Consider the following 11330-nt stretch of genomic DNA (forward strand, 5'->3'; position numbering starts at 1 on the left):
GGTGTTATATAAGAGAGAACGTTACGCTTTCCTTCAAGTTGCTGCTCAAAACCATTTGTAACAGGTTACATGAGACCAAGATATTATTTCATCATAGTCCACAAGAAACACTTCATATCAGGAAACACAAAGAATAGAGGCTGTGGTTTGTGTTATAATATAATCCAGTGGCTGATGATTTCTGTAAGAATCATCTTTTATGATAAGGAGCAGACATTCTCCATTGATGAGCATGGTAGTCTTCTTCACTCCTGGCGTTTAGCATTAACTAAATTAATGTTGAACTTCTTGCTAATTTTAATTCGTTAGAAACTTAGGTAATAAGAAATACAAAAATAGGGCGTTTATATATTGGTTAATTTCATAAGAGGCATCAAATGATAGGCCTGGTTAGTAATGAAAGAAATGAGAAATTACACATGATAATGGCATTACAGTATATATATATATATATATATATATATATATATATATATATGTATGTATGTATGTGTGAATGTGTGTGTGTGTGTGTGTGCATGTGCATGCCCTGTGACGATTATATTCTATGTATTACAAAACAGACGTGAATCTGTTAGTCTAGTTCAGTATATTTTATATTTAGTTTCACTAGTTCACAATATACATAGGATTAGTCATTCAAAAAATTTGATTAAGAATAATGTGCAAAGTCTTTACAAAAGTCGTATTTGTTGATGTTAATAAGACTAATAGTTCAACTTATAACAGTTGTAGGCCTATGTCTACAAAGTTCACACATATGAAGGAGATAAAACAACGATAGTGATGGCAGTTGAGATGAAAATATTAAATATATAAGAACAGCGATAAACCTCTGAAAGTATTATAGTAACATCCTTTTTATTTAAGCAAAGTATGACAACAGTAAGCAGTATCAGAAAAGGCCCTGTTTATGGAAAACAGGTAATTTCTCAGACCCACCACTAGTGTTCAGTTGTTTCACGCGCTTACAACTGAGTTGCCAAATAACGCCAGATGTTGCTATTATAAGCTGATGTCCGAAAAGTTTTGAAGTATGTTGCAAAACATTTTTTGAGTGATTGTACATACTTATATTGTGTTTGCATGTAAACAATATGTATCCAGTTATGTATTATATGTATATATATATTCATATATATATATATATATATATATATATATATATATACAGGCGAGGAGAGAGAGAGAGAGAGGAATTGTATATATATTTATATGTATAATATCAGTTCAGCCATATCAGTTCAGCAGGTGTTCCTCCTCCTAATCAGACTCTTATCGATAAAGTGGGATTAATAACAGATATATTGGTTCAACTCTTATCAATCATACAGCTGTTGATGAGTCATGCAATGGATCTCTCTCATATCAGTTCGGAGCCTTGGCAACACTTAGGTTACTACATAATTTTTATATATGCATGTTATTTTCCAGCAAAATATGAAAAATAAATTAATAATAATAAATAATAATAATAATTGATAACGCCAAATGACACCTTTCTTGAGGACATAAACATTTCAGGACGCACAAAATGGCACCTTTTATTTCTACTTACTCATAATTTTTTTACATATGCATGTTATTTTCTTCAGCAAAAATATAAAAATAAATAAAATACACAAAAATAATATAAGATAATAATAATAATAATAGGGACGCCAAATGACACCTTTCGAGTTTGAGGACGCCATAAATGTTCTGGACACCAAATGGCACCTTTTACCTAACTATTATATATAGGAGATATATATATATATATATATATATATAGATATAGATATAGATATTAAAACAGTGTGACTGAAGATATGTGTTAATTGATTCATCAGGTCCTGTTATTGATCCTATATATACATGGATATACTTATATTACAGCAGGTACTTCCTTTTCATTATATATTTGGGGATTGGGGTGACACTTCACAGAATGCATAATATCTTTTAAAACCCCTTACAAATATGGTTTCCTCACTACCTATATACTGCTATTAAAATATTAGAAGCTAAGAGAACAAAGGTTCTGGGAGTATTTGCAACCAGCATAGGGATTTTTATTTATTTTGAAAATTAAAACATGGCGTTCTTAAGACACGCCCTCTAGGTAAGAAGGCTGCGCGACACAAGAGTAAGTTTATATATTAAAATATAAATACAAACGTTTGTTCTTTAAACGAAGCTGAAGTCTAAACATGAACCGTTTCATTGCTTATCGTATGATGCCAAGAACGTTTGCGTGTGTGTGTGTGTATACTGTATATATGTGTGTGTGTGTGTCTTTGCGCGCGTATGATCATTTAATCAAATTTAAAGATCAGTTATGAAGTGTACAAATGCTAGTTTTACATGATTTCTGATGTTTAAAAAGATCGTGCTCAAAATATATCTTGTATATTCAAACAGCCGAAGAGAAATATATATATGCACTTATTCTTCCCACATGTGTATATGTTCAGTTGTGTGAGCTAACTTGTTCATTGGGTATACGAACCAAGCTGGCATTTTTAATACATTTATGACGATGAAACAGTAAAGGTTGACTAATTGCCGGCACAGTAGAGGAAGATAATGGGAAATGAATTACACCTGTAGAGCTTATTATATTCCATTAGAATAATGCAGCGCGGATTAATTCATGGCTCTGTGGCACTTTTGAAACCACGTTGATCTGATAATCGCAGGGTTGCTAGCTAAATTCATACAACCTGCATTCAAGGGCAACACGTAGGAAGGTAGGCTTTAGAAACCTGTTACTTTGAAGAATGGCGTTTTATATTGTTTGAATTTTTTCTTCGAATTTTCTCAATATTAGGTTTAACTTTTGTTATTCCTGTTTGTTTGTTTTTTTAATTAACAGATAATTTTAACTTAAAGGCACTGTCAAACGTCAAATGTTTAATATTTCCAAGGCTGACTTTCATCATTTTTGTGTATTAATATTTAGCAAGCAAGATTTAGGGAATCTTGAATGGTAAAATAAAAAAAGGAACGTGAACATTAACGTTAAATCGAGGGGAAATTAGGGCCTTTAGGCAGTTTGAATGCAAAACGTCAGGAATTTCCCGTTTCATTATTCATGGTTCAGTATCTTAATGAGGAAAGGAAAGGAAAACTATGCATTGTAACGTTTTAAGTAAAATACGTGAGTGTATTTTCGCAAGAAGATTAAAACATTGAAATTCACTTATATGATAACTAATCAGTTAAAAATACCTTAATAGAACCAGGTGCTATCATGGCCTCCATTTTAATAAAAAATTTCCTGGTCTGGAGCACATGAATCAGAGTTGAAAATCATCTTCAAAACGCGGCAGAAAATCTTCGTTGAGAGTCTTCTGTTTTTAGTGTATTTTGGGATCAAAAGCTCATGGGAAATTATTTATTGGGAATCCTCACAGACGGGATTGTCTTTTTCTAATTTTTTTTTAAATATACATGTATTTTCTTTCTTTAAGTTCTTATTCATTAAATTATTTCTGTCGTTATGATCCTAAAGAAAAACAACAGACATTCTTTTTCCGATATCATTTTTTTTTCTTCTGGCACTTTGCCCTTCATTTTGTTCTTTTATTACTAAAAATGAACACAAATATTTGATACAGAATGCCATTATGCTATCAAAAGTAAAAACAATAAAAAAACTGAAAAAGACAAATGAAAAGAGCATCTGTATAGAAGAAAATTAATATCCTTTTTAATTTTAGAAGAACACTGCAGAAAATGAGAATCCTTATCATTCTGACTGTAATGTTATTGTTTTGAACTCTTATAACCAATTTCTGTGCAAACTGAAGCAGGCTAAGATAACGCTAAGAAATATGAGACAGATGGAGCAGCACGTTAACCATCTGAAGCATCTTCTATCTTTAGAACTAAAACAATATCTCAAATACAACAGGCGACATATCGTAATTGAATATCGAAGTCATGTTCCTCCCATCCCACAACAATTTTGTGTCCTCTTCGGTTTTTATCAGCCGTGATGTAAAATTATATCCTCGAACGACAAATTCTACACGGAAGAGGCTACTTGGGCGATCTGCCAAAGGGCGTTAAATCCACCACACACAAAGGACGGCGCAACACTTGTGGGCGAAGTCGTATCCATATTCTGTGACAGGGAACAATGGCCGCTGCTTTAAAAAATAAATGTTCTGTATACAGTTTTGTTTTATTCTTCTCTAATTTTTGGTGTAGAATTATTTCAGTTTTATTAAGTCATTCTGAAAAAATAACAATAAGATCTTTGTATGTCACTTTACACAATTGTCTTGAGAAAACTTATATATTTTTTATATAATATACTTCAAAAGAGATCAGGCAATTCACTTTAGTATTTTGCGGTGCTAGAGATATAATATCTATATTAATACCATATTCATTGATTTTTGTTGTCAAATAACTTTTCCATTGTGTTCATATATAATCATTTTTATGGAAGAATTTATATGATATATATAACTAATGTATAAAGATTCAGACGTACTCATGATATTTGATATCTTGACAATACATATGTATATATATATATATATATATATATATATATATAGATATTATATATATATATATTCATATATTTTATAATTTTACAAAGAATATTTACTTTTTTTTTTGAGAATATTTAAGTTTATGTTATGAAATTGGACGCTGTACGAAGTGTCATATTTCATTTTATAAAGATCTCAAAGAACTAATGAAAGTAACTTGAAAATAAACGTAATTTAGAATTGATAATTTCAATTTTAATAGTAATGTAATTTGGATATAATATCTTTCTTGATAAAGCGTAGTATGTGAAAGATGTGTGTCCATAGGGCTTGTTTCATTTCATTTAAAATCAGTTGTGATAAAAGGGCGCTTTGTATTTAAAGTTTTGACAGGTTTGGGATAACAGATGGATTCATCCCATACGGAGCTTCAAGATGCAATTTCATCTTGTTACATGCGTTGGTCACTGTCACAAACCCACTAATAAGAAAAGAATACATTCACTTCAATTTACATTTGTTTTTGTAAGACTGCGTAGGCAAGCGTTTTGCTGGGATGACATCATTTGTCCTTCTAAAGCTTCTCCAGTATCTGAATGTGCCAAAATTTAAAGAAACGTCAACTCTCTTGCTACTAGAACTTTTGTATCTCGGGCGTGTAAATGCTTTAATGACATGTGTAATTGTTTTCACAGGAGTTTTTGAAAAATAAAAATTTGTTTCATTCTGATTTCTAGAGACCACAGGGCTGAAATTCTCTCTCTTCAAATCCTGGGAAAAATTCTTTTACCACGGATAGGCATTGCTGGTCCACCTAAAAGCATTAAGTTTGAAGTTGTTTAGCATTCTTAGATTTCGTTCTTATCACCTGGTAAGACCTTTGTTTACTGTGTGCCTTGAATTGAAGTGCTGTCAGGTATGACGTTTTCACTTCTTTCTTTCTTGTCTGCTATTTCAGTGACATCCTCTTTGGTATTTTTTAAAATTTAGTCTTCTTCTTATATTTAACATGGTATCTTCTTTATTTTTAGCTGTTCTCTATTTCAATCTAGTTTTCTTTCATCATTTACAACTCACTGTCTGTAACATTGTCTTTATAGAAAATTAATAAATATTTCTTTTTAACGTGTGCAGATGCATCCTCTTATTTCTCTCTCTCTCTTCTGTAATTCTTGGTCTTTTAAATTCTCTATTATCTAAATTCCTGATAAAGTTTTATTAAATGTTGTTTGGGCAAAATTAATAATGATAGTAAATTGGGGATGTTATGGTGGAGAACACTGTAACTGCGCTCTTGTTGTGACATTCATTGAGTAATTCTAATTTCTTGAATAATTTAAAAATAAACAGCATTTAAAATTTTTGAAAAACAGTGTTTCAGAATCTAAGATGAGTGATGGATTGAGCGTTGTGGGTTCATTCTTGATAATAAATCTTTTTTCTTGACAGCTCAATTCTTTAGGGCGTTTAACTTTAACTTTCGTTATTTGTATTTTTTTCTTTGGCCTCTTATATATAGTTCCAACATAGATGTCACTAGCTTGCTTCTGTTTTCAGGTTTTTGAGACTAATAAACTAAGTCCCTGATTATATAAATCGGGATATAAATTTACACTAATAAGACGCTGTGTATATAATACGTTCCATTCTCTTCTCCGTCTCTCTATCTCCTCCTTCTCCCTTTTTAGTGTTTTGGGCTATGACATTTTTATAGGGTCATAGTTCATGAGGCATGTCGACAATACATCATTGGTCCCCTGGTTAATGAATACCATACTCTTTGTCAACTTCATCTATTCACCATTTCATTATCTCTTCAATTCTTACTTCACCATTGGATCTTTCTTTCCATGGCGAGTTCATGACAGGCAGTTTTCAAAATGTTTATTGCCAGGAATATTAATTGATTTGGGTTGACACAGTCTGCCACTAAGTTTATAAAGGCTGGAACAGTCATAAAAATGTTTGTTTTGTCTTGGCTCTTGAAAAACACTACATACACTTTCTTAGGGTGTCTGATTATAACTGTAAGACCACGAGCCTCATATTGCTATATATATCTAAATACTTGTTTTCTGTATAGTCTATCTGTGTTTCTATAATTCAGAGAATTCCAATCCATTTACACACACACACACACACACAAAGAACATAAGCTGTAAACAAAATGAAGGTGAAAGTGAAGATCTTACCTTATTGTACCAAATTGATCAAAAGAATAGAAGGTCGCCATAGGAAATGAGTCAATGGTAACATTACAATGAATTTATTTACACATGAAGCAATCAAATGAGGCTGGAACTGAGGATCCAGCAGGCAATCAAACTTAATGAAAAATGAAAATTATTGTGACGTGAATGGCATGTCTCAAATTGGAAATCGTGATAAATAAGGCTTTCTCAAATTATCGTGATTCCCGTAATTGGCTTTGTGTGCAACGATGGAAATGCTATTCAGACTTCTTTGGTTTCAGAGATGGCAGTATTCTTTAAGGATTTGATTCACAAGCGTGGGGTTCAACTGAGCAGAGTGTGGTTGAACTCCTGGAAAAAGAAGCCAGGATTAGCGATCTAGCACAAATAATTTCTCTCACATGAACCTATGCACTATGGAGGAATTAATCACTTGAGTTACTTAAATTAATTAGCCCATAATTTGCACCTTGGAGGGAATAATTGAGTGCTGATCACTGAATTGAATTAGATTGGTTTCAAAGCAAGTCATGGGGTGAATCATGGGCTGCTTGGTTTTAGGTTGGCTTAACAAAGGGGCTGCGTTTTAGAGAATGAAAATTGAAATTTGGAGAAATGGAAAAAGAATTTCATGGAGAGAAAGGAGCTGGCTTATTGACTAATTGGGTCAACATACCTGGTGCCTGTAGATGTTTTGCGCTTAATATTTAAGGTTTGGCCGATCAACGTGGTTAGTTGTCACCAGTGGAAGATGGAAAAATGCCCGTCTGTACAGGTTGCTGGTTGTGCTCGAGGTGTATGTGTGTGAGAAACCAGGGTGCTCCTTCCAGATTGTTTTCATTGGAGTGTAGGCCTCGGTTGATCTGCAAAAGTCATACAGCCAGCAAAAAGAGTGGAGAAAATTGGGTCTTATGTTAAGTACTTATAGGTTAAGTTCTTTTCTACCTCACAGCCTGGATTCGCCTATAACACTAATGACAGGCATCAGCTACTAGACACGTGATGTAGGGGTCAAAGGGGTTGCTATTGTACTCACTTCCATTCAGGTGTGGAGAGGGATGTGTTCTTAGTTCAAAATAAGTGCTAACCTTACCTTTCCCACCAAGACATTTGTTCCTAACATTCAATGAGAATTGCTTTTAATTACAAATTCAAATATTATTTTTGGCTGGCTATGGAGGAAGGAATGGAAATACGTGAAAGGTATCCCCCTTTGAAAAGGCATTCACACCCTTTCTGGCATGAAGGTCTTGGCTAAATGGCTATCCATCCCGACTAGTTGGCTAGTGTCCCTACATGAATTGTGCTTTTGCACTGCAATGGCTAAATGGACCTACCTAACTGCTAAGAGGGATACTCAGGTTGGCTAACTTACATACTACAACAGGCCTAACCTATCTAAGGGTATAGACAATTCCACTAACTGTCTCTAACGACAGGAGAACTCTACTCCTAGGCAAATGCACATAGTAAATATTTAACCTAACCTACTATCCTAAGACTCTGGCACTGAATAATGGTCTAACGCAATGAATTATGAGTTATGCAAAGCTTTATGATTAATACACACAACAAAATTAAACATGAGTAACCTGAAGGATAAATCATGGCATACAATTAAGAAAGGTATCATTTTGAGTCTGGAATGGTTTTGGAGGAGGTAAGTTGAAATAAGGTTAGTATGTTACAAATGCCTAAGGTGTTACGAGTTAATTTTACTGGGGCAGAGATCATGCAGGCTACCTCCTCAGGGCAGGTGCCAGGATCACTCTGAGATGGAAGTGGCACTGTGCCAACTGGGCATGAGGGCCAAGGAGAGCTTGTGGCTCTGATTTGTTAATTGGATCTCTTCCACCACTTCTTCTTCTTTGGAGGCCTCCAAGGTCTGGCTAGGCCATACCTAGGAGGTGATGAGGGTACCGACTCTGGAGAAAGGCCAGGAGCACTGGCAGGAGCAGGATCAGGAGTAGCCTCTTTAGCTACTGGCTGGTCTCCTACTCCAGCTGCTGCGACAACCGTCGTGGGAATTAGAACCAATTTGCATCCTGGCCAGACAGTTCCTGGTCGACCAGAAAGAGGTAATGTCAGGCCTGCCAGAGGGTCATCTGCAGCAGGTGGAAAAGTAGGAAGAAGAAGCATCAGGGGTCAGAGGCTCACAAATGGCGATGACTAATTAGTGGGGTTAGGTGGATCTCCCAGGAGGATTCGTGTCAGGTTCTGGATCCGGCACTGGCACTAACTCAGGGCCAGGCACAGGGATTGAGGATGGTATGGAGATTCTGGCTAAGATAGGCGGAGCTTGGCTCTGACCAGTGCTTGCAAGTGGCACTGGCAGTGAATTGGATTCAGACGAGTCTGAAGAGGGACCCCGGGGTGCAAAACCCCTCGGTGTACCTGGAGTAATAGGCGACAGAGATTCCTGTCTTGGGGTGAGGCCAGGCCTCTTGGGTTGGTTGTTTAAAGGTTGGGCACTTTGACCATCTTCGGGAGTGCCCTCTTATGCTGCAGTCCTGCAGCAGTATTTGTAATATCCCTTCGTGGTGAGGAGGAATTTTTGGTGGCTGTCCAGTTGTGAGCCTGTCAGACTAGGCCTGGAATGGTTATGATTTTGCCTGGTCCAGTTCGCTCTTGGGCAAACGGAAGGTTGGGCTGATGGTGGCACAGCTGTCACAGAGGCTGTACCCGCTCAGGAAGTTTTGGCATGGCCTAACTGGTGGAGGCAGTCAGGCAACAGAGTGGTGGGGGTGGGACATCCCCAGAGGATGTCTCGTCCTAGCAGGGATTCTCTCCTGTGCAGAATACATTTCACCACACCAAGGCAGTGAATTTTGGTACTCCAAGGGGTAATCACCTGAGTTGGACTGTGGGAACGGTCAAGGATTGTTTGTCCCCCAGGTTACTGTTCACCTGGTTTGCTTGTCTATGGTGGCACTGGCTGGCACTTTGTCCTGATCAATCAGGCTAATATCCGAGCCAGCGTTGGCAGTAGTTGGTAGGTGCACTGGTGGGCTAGAGCCATCCAGATGGGCCATGGAGACGGACTGAGTCCAGACCCGCTCAAGATGAGACCTTTCGGGCGGCACAGCCAAGGAGGCTGTGGCACTGATCAGGTTGACATGCCTGGGAGAGACCATATGGTTTGGGCAGCCAGGATACCCAGCAGAAGAGTGCCCTGGAGTCCCACAGTCTCGGCAGGGTCCCCTGGGATAGGATGATCTCCTGGCAGTGACGGTCTGCTGGGAAGGTGGTGTGGAGTTAGGAGGAGAGGAGGAGAGGAGGAGTGGCGGTTATTGGTAGGCTGCCGTTGGTTGTTGCCCTGGTAGTTTTCTGCCTTGTAGTAGCACTTGGCTTTGCAGTATGACCATACTTCTTGCAGTTGGGGCAAAAGAGGTTTGCTAGGTGGTCCGTTCCTTGGGCGTGTTGAGCCTGAGAGGTATCCAGGTGGCACTACGCAGTGTTGAAAAGTGCTGTGGGAGACATTAAACCTTTCCCAGGCATCGGCCAAGTGGCAGGCTTCACTAAGAGTGGGTGACTGCTTATCACTGAGATACACAGCCATAGACCCAGGCACACACTGGAAAAGGTCTTCCAGCATGGTCCTATTGAATAGTTCCTCGAAAGTCGTGCATTTCAGGGAGTCGACCCAGCGGGTCCCAGCCTGAGTCTTGTAACAGGCCCATTCTGTCCAGGACCAGCCGACTTCCTTGTCCAGACCTCGGAACTGCTGTCTCCACTTCTCAGGGGTTATTTTGTATGCCTTGGCTATTACCTAACTGACTGCGGCCATGTCTCGTTGATTCTGCTCCAGTGAGCGGAGGGGTACCTTTGCTTTACCTTCCAGGTGTTTGATCAGCACTAAGGCCTTCTCAGCCTCAGTGGTGTTGAAATTATCAAAGAGCGCTAGCAACCTCTTCCAGCCATGCTTCAGCTCTTCCCTCAGTCCACTTGGGGACTAGGGTATTAAGGCTTGATAGTGGAGCATTTGAGGTGTGGGGCTAGAGGCTTGTTGGGATGCTATGGCTTACCGTTTTCTTTCCTTGCTCTTTCCAACTCGAGCTCCTTGTCTTTGAGCACCAGCTCGCTTGCCTTGAGTGTTTGCTCGCTTTCTTTGAGGGTTAACTTGTGTTGTCTTCTCATTTCTTCTTCTCATTTGCACTGTCTCCTCCTCTCTTTTCTTTCTTCTTCCAGCTGCCTCTGCTCGGCTTCTTGCTGTCTTTTCCTCTCCTTTCTTTCTTCTTCCAGCTGCCTCTGCTCGGCTTCTTGCTGTCTTTTCCTCTCTTCTCTTTCTTCATCTTCTTCTCTTTCCTCGTCTCGCTGTCTCTGTTGGGCTAGCTGTTCTTTGATCCACTTGGTGAGTGCGGGTCCCATGAGACCGGCCTCCTTCTCTAGATCCTTGAAGGCTTTGTGCTCCTCGGTTGCCATGTTGCTGGTGGGGAAGGGCGGCTAAGTGGGTTGGCTGGGCGTTCTTAGAGGAAAGGTTTGTGACAATTGCGGGAAGGGTCCCGTAATCTGGTGGCACTTCAGTGGTGTGGAACCCTTTTAATAAGGTGGCACTGTGGTTGAGTGTGCCATGCAAAGGTCACACTGAGGGAGCGTTCCTGAGGGAGCAATACAAAATGTCAGTGCACAGAATGGCACTGAAGGAAAT

The sequence above is a fragment of the Macrobrachium rosenbergii genome, chromosome 13 (assembly GCF_040412425.1).
Source record: "Macrobrachium rosenbergii isolate ZJJX-2024 chromosome 13, ASM4041242v1, whole genome shotgun sequence".
Lineage (NCBI taxonomy): Eukaryota > Metazoa > Arthropoda > Malacostraca > Decapoda > Palaemonidae > Macrobrachium > Macrobrachium rosenbergii.